At 52.7% G+C, this 15,734-nt stretch overlaps 1 protein-coding gene across 3 annotated transcripts in view; it reads right to left on the bottom strand.

Moving 5' to 3' along the window:
• The window catches only part of FBLN2 (fibulin 2), a 94,814-nt gene that overhangs the window by 60,812 nt on the left and 18,268 nt on the right, over nt 1–15,734 (bottom strand). The gene's annotated exons all lie outside the window — the stretch shown is intronic.

The following is a 15,734-nucleotide window of genomic DNA, read 5'->3' as shown; positions in this document are numbered from 1 at the left end:
AACTTGATAGCCGGCCATCCACTGAGAAGCCTGGCTGCCAGCCAGAGGATATGGTCAGGTGGATGCTGCGCAGGAACAAGCCCCGTCCCGGGCACAGCCAGCCAAGCCTCCCACCAGAGCCCTCAGACCGCCGGGCCCAGGAATAGCCCCCAGCAGAGCCCCTGCCCTTGGACAACAAGTTTAGCCACAGGGGAGGCTCCTGCCAATGTCCTCAGCTGCCTCAGCAAATGCTACTGCCCTTCCCAGAGTTATTCTAGATACCTTCTGTCCTTAACACCCCCTGTCAGTCCTGTCCACTCCCCCCAGGAACAGCTCTCCACCCTCTGGCCCCCACCCCAGCCCCAGCCTCACCTCCCATCTGCCCTGGGATATGCCCTCCATGCCCTCTGCAACCCCACTCAGCAGACCCCTAGTGACCTGAGAGCAGCTGACCCCAACACACCGCCGCTGTGGCCCCGAGCCCTGTGGAGCCTTCCCTGCAGCAGGGAAAAGTCTGTGATCCCAGTGGGTACCGCCCTGAGCCTGCCCTCACTCCCAGACAGGGCTCCTTCTCCACCTACCGCAGCGAGGCTGAGCTATTGTTTGTTTGCAGTCACTTTGCTAAAACTGTCTGACTTCCTAAAAAATGGGGGGGGGGGGGGGGGGAATAAAGTGACATCTCTAATATTTTAAGTGTTTGTCATTTCAAACCTGTAACTATAAAAATTTCAAACCTTTACACATTCAAACAAAAAAGAATATGATAATGACTTCTTAAAAGTTTCTGACAAGAGGAGGGAGGGAACAGAGTGCAGAGCCACCACTGTTTCTAGAGGAAGCGGCCTCATGCTGCTGCCCCCTCCCCCCTCCCCCTGGAGGGTAAGGGCCTGAGTCCAGGGGACAATGACAGCAACTCCTCCGACTCTTCTGCACTCAGTTCAGCGGGACCTGCAAGTTTGCCTCTGCCAGCCAGTCACCCAACACCGACTGAACAGGCCCTAAGTGCTGGGCACCTCTAGAACTGGGGGTTCTCAGCAAAGGAATCAGCTCTGTGGCCATTGTGCCAGCAGAGAGGCTCTGATGTGGGGAGGCAGGTAATAGACCCACTGAATGCCCGGCAGTAATAAGCACAATGGAGAAATAAATGACAGAAAGCAAGGAAGTGGAGCAGGAAATGACTGGGACTGTGGGAAAGCCTATTTTAGCCAGGGTGGTCAAGCAAGGCTTCTCTAAGGAAGTGCCATTTCATCTGAGACCTGAGTGAATCACAGGAGACAGCCATGTGAATATCTGAAGGTTAAGGCATATCTGCATGTCAGCCTACCCAACAGCAAGTGCAAAGGGCCTGAGGCAGGACCAGCAGAGGGCCACCATCGCTGAGCACATGAGCAAGGATGAGTGAAGTAACAACAGTCAGATCAAGCAGGGCTTCTGGCTCCGGCAGGGGCTGCTGGGAGCTGTGGAGTCTGGGACCACCAGACGGGACTCTCTACTCACAGGGATTCACCCAGCTGCTATGTTGAGAACAAGGGAGCTAAGCAGGGGCAGGGAGACCAGGGAGAGGGCACGAGATGGCCAGGGTGGCAAAGGATAGGAGGCAGGAGAGGATGAGGGGAAGGGGAGTTATTTCAAAGGCAGAACTGACAGGATTCGCTGACAGGCTGGATGGGGTGTGACAGGAGAGGAGTCTGGGAGGAGCCACCGAGGTTTGGCCCAAGGACCTGGGAGGATGGAGCTCTGGCTTCCCGAGGCAGGGAAGGCTGCCGAAGGAGGGCCTGCAGGGGGACGTGCAGCCCAGCTGGGGCCACGCCAAGTTTGAGAAGCCCAAGGAAAGTCCGGATGAATCTGGTAAAGCCAGGAAGGGACATCCCCTTTCCCCCAGCCGAGAAGCCACCTCAGGAAGGGGGGCTCTATAAGCACAACGAGGAATCAGGAACTGGCAGTAGGTTTCTGAAAAAGAAAATTCAAATTTCTGACTCCTCTTGAAAACCACCGAGCCCTAGCCACTTTGAGATGTCACACAGGGGATGGGTTCCTGTTCCCCACAAAGCCTGTGTGGCCTCATCACTGACTGACACATGTTGGGTGTGCTTGAATTCAGGGTCCCCCCCCAGGCTCACCCCAAAACTGGGGACCTCATGCTCATTCCCACTACGGTCTCCAGCTAGAAGAATGGAAGCATGGGGCTTGTGGCATGCTGCTCAGAGCCTCCTGCGCTGTCTGAAGGTTGTGTGACCCCCTGCGAGACAGCTAAGACCCACGGAGATGTGTTCAGAGGAGGTGGCCCAATGGGGAGGGTCCTGGGCCCCTTAGGGTGCCTCAACTAGAGAAGAGAAGCCTCAGAGAGCCCTGGTACATCTCCACAAGCTGCTCTGGGAAGGTCAGGACCCTCAGGTGTGTATGAAGGGTGGGGGGCATGGGGGTGGATCCCAGTTCCGCATGGGAAAAGCTTTCTCCAGGTCAAGCATTAGACCAGGCTGCTAGGGGGAAGGGATGAGCTCCCTGTCCTTGGAGATAAGCAAGCAGGGCTGGAGACACACAGGTGAAACACAGGAGGGCACAATCTCTACAGCACTGGTTCTCAGATGCAAACACATCCCTCCTGGAGACTCCAGCTGCTGTTTCCCACGGCCCCCACAGCAAGTGGCCCCCTTAATGTCTGGCTTCTGCAGACAACCCCCCTTTCCAATCTAAAAAGAGGAGCCACAAGGGGAGGGGCAGAGCAAGGGAGCCTGACCTCCCTGCAGGGGGGAGCCCCAGCAGCCAGACCATGGTCACAAACAAAGGGCCTCCAGCCAGGCTGCCCAATGCCTGCAGACTGGGCCATGCACTCCCAAGGTGGGAACTCCTCAGGGACAGGGGAAATGCAAGGTCAAACCCGCACAGGTCCTGCCCTATACCCACCACCCTGGCAGACCGAGCTAATGGATGCATATTCAGAATAACAAGACTGTGACTATTACAAGGCCAGCTGGCCTAAGTGACCAGTGGGATGGACACCCTGGAGAGGCCTGGATATGCAGTTAGGTCCACAAGTATGTCCAGTGAGCTCTCCAAAGAAATCTGCAGCAGGTCCACATGCCCACAGTAGACACCCGGTATTCGTCGGCTGGTAGGTGGGGGACACACAGCAGGGCGCAGACCACTGTGCTGTTACCTGTCCCTGGAGTCACTCCCCTCCCTCCTTCACCCTGCCTCCACCTGGGAGGCTGAGCTCTCCAGCCCGTGTCCAGGAGGCTCCTGCACTCCTCCATGGCAGCCACTGACAGCACAGAGGGTGGGCAAGAGAGGCTGGGGTACCTATTCCCCATCTCCCTCCCCGCCTTCCCTCAGGGCAGGGGTCTGGTGGTGGCTGCCCACTGCTCTGCCCAAGGCCACAACTCCAGTTGGGTGACCCTGCTGGGTTCGGAGAGCTGCCTTTTCCCCTGCCCCTGCAGGCCCAGGGCACTAAGGACTCCCCACCCACTAGAGTTCCCCCAACCCTGCCCACACCTCTGTTCTAGGTCTCTCCATTAACCACTCCTCTGGGAAACCCTGGAAGCCCCCCCCCCACACATACACACTCCATTTCCTGCTGGGACCCTGACAGACACTTTCCTGTAAGGACCCCACCGAACACTATGTCGGTGATTTGCTGTGCAGAGAGCAACAAGGTTGGACCTTAAAAATAGAGCACCAAGTGGAACAGGTAAGAAACAGAACAAGCTAGCCCAAGGTCGTTCATGTGGAGTAAAAATACACACATCCAAGGTAAAATACACCAGTTGCAAAACACAGGCAAACAGATATGCACTGAGCAGAACTGGATGTAGCCATAGTGGGAAAATGGAATGGTGTGGGGAGCAAAGATAATGGGAATAAACCGACCAATAAAATAAAAGCAGGACCCTGCAGAGACCAAGATAATGGTGTGTTATTAGTTGAGAACTGTAATTAACTCAACTATTAGCGCCTGAGGTCTAGCTAGAAAACCAAGAAGAATCCCACGTCCTAAGTGGGCCCCTCTACAAGCAGGAACCCCACCAGCCTCGGGGAGGGTTCAGGTAGGGGGGCCGTGCACCCAGCTCCACGCTGGGGCATGGCCACATGACCACACCTAGCCAACCCACAAAGCTCATCCCCTCCTTCACTGCAATTGGCTGAGGGATGGGCCTGGGGACACGGGTAACCAGTGAGACTCAGAACTTCAACTGCCCCCATAGGGGAGTGGCAGTGGGGATACTGAGGCGCCTGGATGAGGCCGGGTGGCTTTCACCCGGGTCTCTGAGAGCACAGAGCCACCAGGGAAGACGTGTGACCACCCTGCTGGTGAGACCACATGAGCCCAACATCCATGCCTCCTGCATACAGCACTGGGTATATGGGTCCATTCTGAAGGCCCCCATCAGCCCAGATGCCAGGTGAACACCACAGACATCCCCAGCTGATGCCAAAAGGAGGAGCCAAGACCTGCCTAAATGTCTGAGCAAGTTATATGAATGCTGTTGCTCTCAGCTGCCAAGGATCAGGGTAGTTGGTCATGAGGCAACAGGTAACCAGAACCACTGGGATCTAAGCAATTAAACACAGATGATCTGGAGATGGGAGATTCCGCAGGACAAATGTCCCCTGCCCCTTCAGCACATGAGAAGAGCAGGCAAAGGACAAGGCTGCTCTAGATCCAAACAGACCTGAGACAGAACAGCCCAATTCGTGTGGGAATCCTGATCAGCCCTGGGTGTGAACTAACCAGATGAGAAAGCCATCTCGGCTATCTGTGGGGTTCCAAGGACGGACCAGGGACCAGCCGATCTTTCTGTGAGGTGTGACGGCTGCCAAAGCTGGTATGCTTTCAAAATTAATACTTTCTCCTTCTTTACTAATCTTTTCTTGAGCCATCATGCCTATAATATGCCCTAACATATGTCAGTGTGGAGAGCAGTCAAAAGCAAAATGGCCAAATGTTCACAACTGCAAAATCTAGGTGATGGGTGTCTGGTGTCCCTTCTGGTCGTCTCGGTTTCAGTCTGCCACTCTCCACAATGAAGGGCTACGGTCAGTGTGTAGGTGGGGCTGAAGGCCAGGAAGCCACCGACACTCACATGTGGAAGTGCACCCAGCTCGGTGGGGTGGGTCTTTGACTCCCAGAGCTGGAGGTCCCGGAGAGGGCTCCAGGCAGGACCAGCGGTGGGTGGAGGTCATGGTCCAGGCTGCCACAGCTTTGGTCTCTGTGGATTAGACACCTGCTGGGCGGGGAGAGGGGGCAGCAAGGACTCTGCTGTAGCCCAGGGTCAGGTTCTCACGAGTAGGGGTGGGTGCATACTTAGAAAGGGTCTCTTCCCAGGGAGCATCCCCTGAGACAGGTGTCTGAGCACAGCGTGGAGACACGCCTACTCTCCCTCTGTCCCCCACCCCAGGGCATGGGGGGAGGGAGGTCTCTGGCATAGCAGAGTCAGAGGTACCTTGGGGTGCTGCTCCACCCTCATCCACCCTCCCTCACTCTGGCTGCAAGCTCCCCTCTCTGCTACCCTCGCGACTGCTGCCCCAAAACTCAAACACAAATCTCTGCAGTAAGCTGGCACCACCTCGCACAGCTCCCATCTACAGCGGGCCCAGATGAGAACTCTCTGGGCTGCCAAGGCCATGCTGGCGCCCCCCTCCCCCATGGCCCTGGGAGATACCGATTCATCGAGGTGCTGTTATCGAAAGTGGGGTCTGGTCTCACATAGCGTCAAATCACAAGATAAGGAAATGCTTCCCTTCCCTGGGCCTCTGATCCTTCTGATCCTGACATGAACAGGCTTGCCAAAGCTAGCAAATAAAAACACAAGACATGCAGTTATCGGGGAGCTTCAGATAAGCAATGCGCAAATGTTTAGCTTAAGTATGTCCTGTATAATACTGGGGGTGTGCTTATTCATTGCTTATCTGAGATCCCAATTTAACTGGGCATCCTGCATTTTCACCTGACAACCCCAGACAAGAAGAAAAGCTCAGGTTGGTGCTGGCATGGCTTCAACACTTTCTAAATATTTGCAGGGGATCTCTCTTTTAAACAAGAGACAGCTATATCAAAACACTGGGACTTCCAAGCAGCGGGGGATGACAGAAGAGAAATAAACATACAGGACACTTGCAGACACACTAGTTACAACCATGTGAGTCATCAGGACCACCTGGCCCTGCTCCTCTCAGATGCCTGCCCCAAACAGCTCCCTGCTGCCCCCCAAGTCCAACCAGAGGGTGGTCACAAGCCAGCCTCACGGTCCACATTTGAAAATAGTTGCAAATATTATAACATTTCAATGTCATTAATTTATAATTAATTTAGTGTTATAACATTTAAAATCTGAATACTTTGCACCGAAGTTAGATGCCCCCCCCCCAACTTCTCCAGGAAAACTAGAAGGTAGGACCTGCTGGCAGGGCTTCTCTGGTCCATGGCAAGTCCACACTCACTCCCCATTGGCATCAGTGGGTTCCCAGTTCACTATCCCCCTGGACTCCCTTGGGCCTTGGGCTTCTCTTATCTATACCCAAAGGAGGGAGGCCCAGAGGAGTTCCTGCTCCATCCTGCCTAGGATCGCCTCCTGAATATCCTGGTCTCCTGGGGTTGGACCCACCTCTTCTCTAAGTGGCAGACAGGGGGATTTTGCCCCCTTTGCAAGGTACCCGCTACTACCCAGGTGGCCCTAGTAGGCCACAGTATGTCAATCCTATCAGATTCCAACCACATCCCACAGTCATACAACATACACAGTGCAGGAGGGAATGCAGGAGCTACATGCTGTCTTAGACCCCAGAGGAGGAATCTGGCATGGGTTCTCATACACATGACTTATTGGCCGACAACTCCTGGAAGAAGGGAAAGGGGCACAGGAGACAAAACTGGGCAAAGATGTGGTGTTGGTTAGAGTCTGGCACTAGTCTGATTCCTGGGGAGCACTGCAGTGTGACTGGCACCCCAGGGCTTGTCCCACTCACGGATCTGAGTCAGTCACTGGCGAAGGACACAGTGGGGTGAAGAGGGAAGGATCACTTCCCAGGCACGTAGTGGGAGGCAATGCCTGCTGGCCATGGGTAAGCACCTGCAGAAGGATACAGGTGGGACCCATTAGCAGCTGACACCTGGAGCACAGGGGATGAGTGCACCTCCAGGTGAGGGGGACCAGGTGGCTACAGTGTCTCTCACACACGTGCACATCCCCCCCACACAGGGCAGGAGCAGATAAAACAGTGTAGTCCTAGTAAGTGTCCCCAAATATATCTTTAACTTATTTTTTTATATTTTATTTATTTGAGAGAGAGTGCACAAGCCAGGGGGAAGAGGCAGAGGGAGAAGCAGACTCCCTGCTGAGCAGGGAGCCCAATGCAGGGCTCGATCCCAGGACCCCAGGACCATGACCTGAGCTGAAGGCAGATGTCTAACCCACTGAGTCACCCAGCCGCCCTATCTACCTTTAATTTATAATTTAGTCTGAGATCACCACAGGCTCAGAAAGTAAGAAAGTATGTACTAAAAATAGTATTTGCATACCCATGCTCATTGCAGCACTATTCACGATAACCAAAAGGCAGAGGCAACCCAAGGGTCCATCAACAGATGAGTATTTAAATAAAACATGGTCTATACCTAGAATGTAATATTATTCAGCCTTAAGAAGGAAGGAGGTTCTGACACTGGCTACAACACGGACGAACACTGCAGACATTGTATTAAGTGAAATAAGGCAGGCACCATAGGACCAATACTGTAGATCCCACCTTTATGAGGTCCCTGGAGTCATCAAGTTCATCGAGACAGAATGTAGGACGGTGGGGGCCAAGGGCTAGGGTTGGGGTGATGGGGAGTTAGTGTTTCATGGGGACAGAGTTTCCATTTGAGAAGATGAAAATGTCCCAGAGATGGACGGTGGGGGTGGTGGCACAACAGTGTGAATGGACTTGATGCCACCAAACTACAATGCTTCAAAATGGCTAAGATGGTCCACTTTCTGATTTTTTTAAAGATTTTATTTATTTATTAGAGAGAGAGAAAGGCAGAGACACAGGCAGAGGGAGAAGCAGGCTCTATGCAGGGAGACTGACGTGGGACTTGATCCCGGGTCTCCGGGATCATGCCCTGGGCTGAAGGCGGCGCTAAACTGCTGAGCCATCGGGGCTGCCCAGTCCACTTTCTGTTATGTGTATTTTGCTACAATAAAAAGTAGAAACACATGCACTGTGGAGCCAAAAGTGAATAATGAAAGAGCTCAGAGAGGAGAGGAAAGAAGGAAGCACACTGAAGGCCCCACAGGAAACCAGGGCTGCTCCAGACACTCCCCCTGCTAGTAAGCTTCCTGGCAGCCAAAGCCAGAAGGGAAATTAGAGGATGACCCAGTGCTCCTTGTCGGATCAGAGGAAGTCATCTAGTTCATCGGGAAAAATAAACTTGTACTTGGCACAGAATGTCAGCAGGGGTTTTAGCTGTTGGTTAGGTTCATACTATCCATACTCAACTATCACTTCCTCAGTGCCAAACACTGAACTCAGGGTTAGCACACTCTACAGGTAGGGAAACTCAGGCCTAGGAAGGGTAAATGATCTGCCCACAGTCATATCACCAGTAAAAAGTGGCATGGGGATTTGAACCCAGGTCTGTCTTGCTAAGGGAATATAGCCAGAGTCCTTTACCTCGTAGATATTCATCACACGGCTGCTACCCGCCACCTCCTATTACAGGGACTGGGATGTGACAGTTGAGCAAAACCAACAAAGCTCCCAAATGGGGCCAACATTAGTGGAGGGAAGAGACAAGGAACAAATGAATAAGAAGATACTATAGGCATCATGAGTGGTCACAGCAGGGGTGCCTGGGTAGCACAGTTGGTTAAGCATCCAACTTTTGGTTTCAGCTCAGGATGAGATCTTGGGGTCCTGGGATCAAGTTCCACGTCAGGCTTCATGCTCAGTGAGAGTCTGCTTGAGATTCTCTCTTCCTTCTCCCTCTGCCCCTCCCACCTATGCATGTGCGCGCTCTCTCTCTCTCTCTCTCTCTCCCCTCAGATAAATAAATCTTAAAAAAAAAAAAGTGGTCAGGACAGCAACCACATGCAAGAGATGACATTTCAGCTGAGACTTGCCTGGCAAAAAATGTAGTGGCTATGCAAAGATCTGGGGATTGATATCTCAGGCAGCAGTAAAAGCATGTGCAAAGGCCCAGGGGTAGGAACCAGCTTGACACATTGTGGCTGGTATGCAGGGAACAAAGAAGAGAGCAGGATGTGGTGAAGTGAGCAGCAAGAGGAGAAAAGATGGAGGAAGGGGTATGAAAATCAAGGAAAGAGAGAAGCTCCAAAGAGGAGTTCCATCAGTTCCCCATGGTCAGTGCCCCTAGAGAACAAGAGAAAGCATCCAGAACATTTAGCAGACACCGTTCCAACAGTGGGGTGGGGGCCCACACCAGGTCCAGCACACTGGGAATTCAAGAAACAACTACAGGGGTGCCTGGGTGGCTCAGTCAGTTAAGCATCCAATTCTTGATTTCTTGATTTCGGTCCAGGTCACAATCACAGGGTCCTGGGCTCAGGCCTTGCGTTGCCTGCTTGAGACTCTCTCTCTTCCTCTATGTCTGCTCCTCCCCCGCCATGCACACGCTCTCTCTCTCTCTCTCTCTCTTTCTCTCTCTCTAAAAAGAAAAAGAAAGAGAAAAAGAAGGAACTATAGACATCCTTTCAAGGAGTCCAAGGAAGTTTTCATAAAGTCCGAAAACTGAAACATCATATGGGGAATACAAACATAGGAGACCAAACTAAAAGCCAAGCTGGACTGTCCACCCCAGAAGTCTGGTGATGGGCACCTGGTGGGCAGAGGAAGACAGGGAGGGACCATGGGAACTCCTGGGTGTGGGGGCTGTCCTCCTGATGTACCCAGGCAGTGGTCACTTGAGGGTATGCTGACTTTCATGTAGTTTTTTTATATGTATGCTTTTATTTTTTTATTTTTATTTTTTTTAATTTATTTATGAGAGTCATCACAGAATGAGAGAGAGAGGCAGAGACACAGGCAGTGGGAGAAGCAGGCTCCATGCACTGGGAGCCTGACGTGGGATTCGATCTCGGGTCTCCAGGATCGCGCCCTGGGCCAAAGGCAGGCGCTAAACCGCTGCGCCACCCAGGGATCCCATATGTATGCTTTTATACAATAAAAGAGATTTTTTAAAGAACAGAAAAAAAAAAAAAGAGCCAATTTTAGTAGTCCAAGGAAAGAAAACAAGAACTAGAGAGGGTGTTGGCAGAAGAAATGAGAAGGACAGGAAGGATGTGAACAATAGTCACAAATCACCGAAAGTAAGTAATCATGTTTGGCTTCCGTCTTTAAAGTCTTATTTTCCTTCATTTCCTCGTGGGCAAAAGTCTTCATAATCGCTGGCATCGTTTGCAAGGAGACAAGGCTGGCCGTGAGGAGACAGGTTACAGGGCCAGGGGCGTGTTGGAGAGGTGGGGTGTGGGTCCTCGTGCTGGGGGGGGGGCAGGGCTGAAGGCATAGGTGGGTGGCCTGAGACCCCTGAGGAGAGGGGAGGGGCTGGGGGACACAGGGTCTTTCAGCCAACCCCTGGTGCAAAGTACTGACGAACATCGGGACCCCAGGTGGGACACAGAGAGGGGCTGAGAGCCTTGTGTCCTCAAAGGCTCACTGGCCCCTGGGGATCGCCAAAGGGGTGAGCTCATGAAAACACTGAAAAATCATCCTTCAAGTAGAGCAGCCAGGGTATATTCCCCTCCCTGCTCTCTCCTCCCTAAAAAGAAAGGAAAAAAAAAAAGAAATGAATAAAAAGCTCCTCAAAGCCTGGGTGAGAGCTGACCCTGTATACATAATCATTAATCTCATTACCAGCATAAGCAGGTGAAAAATCACAAAGATGAATGTCCATGACTTACAATCAACCTTCAAGAAAAGAAAATATTGCTTTTGGCACCAGGAGGGAGCTGCTATATTCCTTCCCCACAAGTCACAACTCTGGAAGGAAGAAACGCTCCCAGGGAGGAGCAATGAGACACGGGCCTGCCCATGGCCACGCTGAGCTCACTGCTCTCCCCACCTGGTGTCCAGCGCCCTCTACCACGCCCGGCCCCAGACAGACCGGCCGCGTCATACCCCTGACCTCTCCCTCCCTCTGTGACAGATCCAGGCATCTTCCAGCCAGCCTGCCCTGGGCCCACCCGCAGGAGGCTTTTTGGCTCATCTCCTCTCACCCCCGCTCAAAACCCTGAATGGTTCCCTGTCACCTCTGGGCCCTTCGAGAATCCAGGAAAAGCTATGGGCAACAACCACCCACCCACCCACACACACACCAAAAAAAGGGAAAATGCAAGCAAAATCTGGTAGCAGAAACCATTCCATTGTATATTTACCCGCCTTCTAAGAGCAGCACGCGGGCTTCATTCTGGGGTCCACACCACCCCACTGCCTCTCACTATCACTGTTTCCTATTCCTGTCACAACAATGCCAAATTCAGACTTGGACAGCAGGCTAATGTGAGCTCAAGAAACCCAATTCAAGTAAGGTTTTGGGCAAACGGCCTCTCTCTCTCCCAGTATGTTAGACATGAAATGATATCATGTCAAGGATCCCTCGAGCCATCCTGTTCTCAGGTGGAGACTGTCTGAGGCTAGAGCCAACTCAAAAACAAGAAAAGCCCAAGAGGTGGAAAAACAGAAACAGTGATAGCTGCTGAGCACCTGGATCCAGCTGCGCCTAATTGAAAAACTGAATTTTACAGTGATATGAACCCAGTGTGTTAAGCTAACCTGGACCAGCTTTTCTGTCACTTGCAACTGAGAGTCTTACAGATACATGAGCATACTCCAAAAGCTGTTGTAGATCATTTTAAGGGTCCCATGGACTCCCTGGAGCTCATTCACAGACCCCTAGTTGAAGACCCCTGGCCCAGGGACATAGTGAAAACTCCTAAGAGTGGCATTCGAAGTCCATCACCATCTAGCCCCCATCTATCTTCCCAGACCCATCTCCCTCTGCTGCCTTCCATCCACCCAACTCCTGATAAACTGGAAGATCTGAACCCCTCTTCTTTGCTCATACTGCTATCCCAAACCATGGTGTTCTCCCTTCTGAATTTCCGAAGACCCAAATCCTAGCTCCTGCTCTAAGGCTAAGCCCCAAGGGTAGGTAGATGGACAAGTGGATGGATGGATGGATGGATGGATGGATGATTGATGAGCAGGTAGGAGGAAGCAGATGGATGGAGGAAGAGGTGGGTCAGTGGATGGATAAGTAAACCAGTATGTAGATGGATAGCTGATGAAGAGATGGATGGGGGAATAGACAGATGGTGAACATAGATAAATGGGTGGATGAGCAGATGGCAGATGGATGGGAAAATGGGTCTATGGATGAATGAGTAACCCAGCATGTGGATAAATAAATGTCTTATGGATGGGCAGACGGGTGGATAGATGGGTGAGGAGATGGAGGATGGATGGGACGGTGGGTTAATGGGTGGGTGTATCAGTGTAGGAATGAATGGCTGAGAGGCAGCTCAATGACTATGCAGGCAATGGATCAGTGGACAAGTGGATGCATGAATGGTAGGCAGGTACATAGGTAGGTGAGCAGCAGATGGGCAGATAGAGCTAGGAAAGTTCTCCTGATGCTCAATCAGCACTCTTCCCAGACCCCGTGAAAAACTCTAGAATAAGCCAAAGGCTCTCCTATAGGCCAGCATCTCAGACAATTCTTGGCCATGTTGAATAGCTTGGAAGTATGGCCCTAGAGTCACAGTGGCCTACATTCTCAGCCCAGCTGAGCTGACTCCCACTGTTTGACCACAGGCCAGAGACTGGCCTTCTGAGCCTCATTTTCCCCATCTGTTAAATGAGAAGCACCATGCTCGGGTATCCCTGGGTGGCTCAGCAGTTTAGCACTGCCTTGGGCCCAGGGCATGGTCCTGGAGTCCCGGGATCCAGTACCGTGTTGGGCTCCCTGCATGGAGCCTGCTTCTCCCTCTGCCTGTGTCTCTGCCTCTCTCTCTCTCTCTCTGTGTGTGTGACTATCATTAAAAAAAAAAAAAGAAGAAGATGGGGTGTAAGGCAGGCTTGGCGGCATCAGAGACCCTAGCTGTAGCTTTCTCTGGGGCCAGCGGGTCCAGGTCTTCCCTGATGATGCACTGGAGCCTCTGCTTCTCCTGAGCAGCCTCAAGTGAAGCCCACGTGAAGGTGAAACCTCCCACTGCACGGTACACAGGCCCCATCTGAAGTGAGGAGCAGGGTGCGGGGGGCGGGGGGGAACCATGGTGTGAGACACAGTCCAGGGCATGTCTGGGCTACCATGCCGCATGCTGAGGCCCTACCATCCCAGTGAGACCCCTGAGGTCTGGAGCCAAGGAGGGGTCATGCTCCTACCCTCTGCACAGGAAGCCACTGCCATGCCTCAGGAGCATACCTGGCTCAGGCACATCCTGCCTTGGGATCACAGTGGGGCATTGCAGGGACAGGCAACTGACGTCACCATTTCCTTCCCATGGCCAGCACTCCCTTAAATGAGTCTCTCTCACTCGTCAGGGTGTAAGGTCAGCCACTCGGTTCAAGAAAACAAGTTACGGGGGGTGAGGGCAGAGGAGCACTAGGGCAAACTGTTCCTCTCGCTGGGGCATGCGGCTAATTAAGGGCCTGACCAGCCATGAGCATGAGTGTTATCAGTATCACCCATGAGACCTATCATTAATGACCTCTGCTCACTGCACTTCATAGCTTACAGATGGAATCTAGCCCACCGAGCCAGGCCTAGATTGCCCACGTCATTCAAAGACTGGGCCCAGCCTCACCTCGCAAGCTACCATCAACCTCTTCCCTCAGCACTGGAGCCCTGGCCCTACACCCCCCACCCACAACCCCTTGGCATGGACCCCAGGCCACTGGACACCTCAGAGAATGCCCCCAACCCCTGGCCTGAGAACCAGGGACTTGGGTCTCCAAGAAGACATCCCTGCTGGAGGGGCAGCAGCCTCCCATCACAGCCCTGCCCAGCAGGAAACATGCCAGTGGGGTCCCCAGGAGATGGGAGGTGTGGGATGGCCTGCCAGAGGCGTCTGTCCAAGGGCTAGAGAGGACCATGCAGGACGAGCTCAGATCTCAGGAACAAAGCGTATATGACAGAGGCCATGGAGAGTAATTATCCCCCACCTAATCTCTTTCCACCAATCAGGATCACAGAGAACTCTCTGTGGACCGCTGGCGTGCCCTGCACATCTGCCTGCCACTTGCCACCCTTTTTTTGTAACAAAGAAAGGGCAGGTCCCACGGCTCGAGGCTGAGGCAGGGAACAGAAGTACAAGGGTTCAAAGCCCTGCGTGGCTGCTGTTAATCTTTATTTTCCTGGCTATTGCTGATTTGGGGCAAGTCTGATTTTTGCCTACAGCTGTGACGAGAGGTCTCCTTTGAAATAAATATAAGTAAAACAGGGAAGGGATTTAAAAAATATATATATACTGTGTATAATGTAAAGCCACCAGAGGTCGGAAGATACAGCAGAAAATGTGATAGTGTTGCACTGATCATCATGTATCAGGAGAGGAAGCCAATACCACTGGCTTTTTTCCCCAAAGAAAGGACAGGAGGCCCCTAAGGGGCCTGCCTTCCTCAGCCCCATGATCTGAGAACAGCAGTCAGAGACTCTGAGGTGCCCATGGCTGGACAACACTTGAACTATTCTGCTCTGAGGACATGCCAGGGGAATAGATAAAGGACGCTGAGATGCCCAACCAGCACCAAACCACCACGAGGACAGCTAATCTCTCAGCTCCCGAGGCCCAGGGGGCTGACACAGAAACCACAGGGAAGAGCTGTGGCCCTGGGGGGGAAGGGTGCGCTTGTGTGTGCACACATGCCTGTGGGTGTTGGGGGGGCAAGGAGGGTACAGTGTGGTTGTGCCTTCAAGGGATTGGCATGTCGAGACCACCCATACTCTGATCCCGAGCTGGCCCTGACCCCCAGAGGTCCTGTCCCAGTCAGCCTGTCCCACGCATTCCCCAGCAGGCTGCACTCTCCTGCTCAGAACCCTTCCCTGGCTCCCTGTGACTCGGCCTACAGGCCCCAGACTCATTGGGGGCTGGGGAGGTGTTCTCCCGGGGTCCTGAGAGTTCTCTACCACAATGTTTTTAATGTGGTGCTTTCATTGTGAGGAGTCATTGAGAAGAACAGAATTTTCTGAATCACCTAACACTCACTTGGTGATCAAAGACACAGCTGGGAATTCAAGACTGGGATGGGAGACCCAGGCTGAGGAAGGAACCCTGGGAGGCTTATCAAGAACCCAGGGCACCTGGGTGGCTCAGTGGTCCAGTGTCTGCCTTTGGCTCAGGCTGTGATCCCAGGGTCCTGGGATCGAGTCCCACATTGGGCTCCCCACACGGAGCCTGTGTCTCCCTCTGCCTGTGTCTCTGCCTCTCTCTCTGTATCTCTCACGAATAAATAAATATAATCTTTAAAATAAAATTAAAAAAAAACCCAAACTGGTGTGTCCTGACCACAAGGCCATCTTCTCAATGATGAGGAGAACAGAGAAGGAGGACAGGAGTGTGGGGTCCTGATGCTCAAAGAACCTAGCTAGCATGTATTAGTGAAGTACCTGCCAAAAGCTGTGTTGGGGCTTTTTCCTCAAGTCTGCACACCAACCCTTCCGGGCAGGCCACTACCAGCAGGCCCATTTTACATCCTTAGTAAAGCTGAGGCTGGGACACAGGACTCGAGCTCGGGCCAGGCAAGCATGCCAGCACCCC

The sequence above is a fragment of the Canis aureus genome, chromosome 19 (genome assembly GCF_053574225.1).
Source record: "Canis aureus isolate CA01 chromosome 19, VMU_Caureus_v.1.0, whole genome shotgun sequence".
Taxonomy (NCBI): domain Eukaryota; kingdom Metazoa; phylum Chordata; class Mammalia; order Carnivora; family Canidae; genus Canis; species Canis aureus.
Note: the sequence above shows the minus strand (reverse complement) of the source record. Positions and strands in the feature narration are given on the sequence as shown.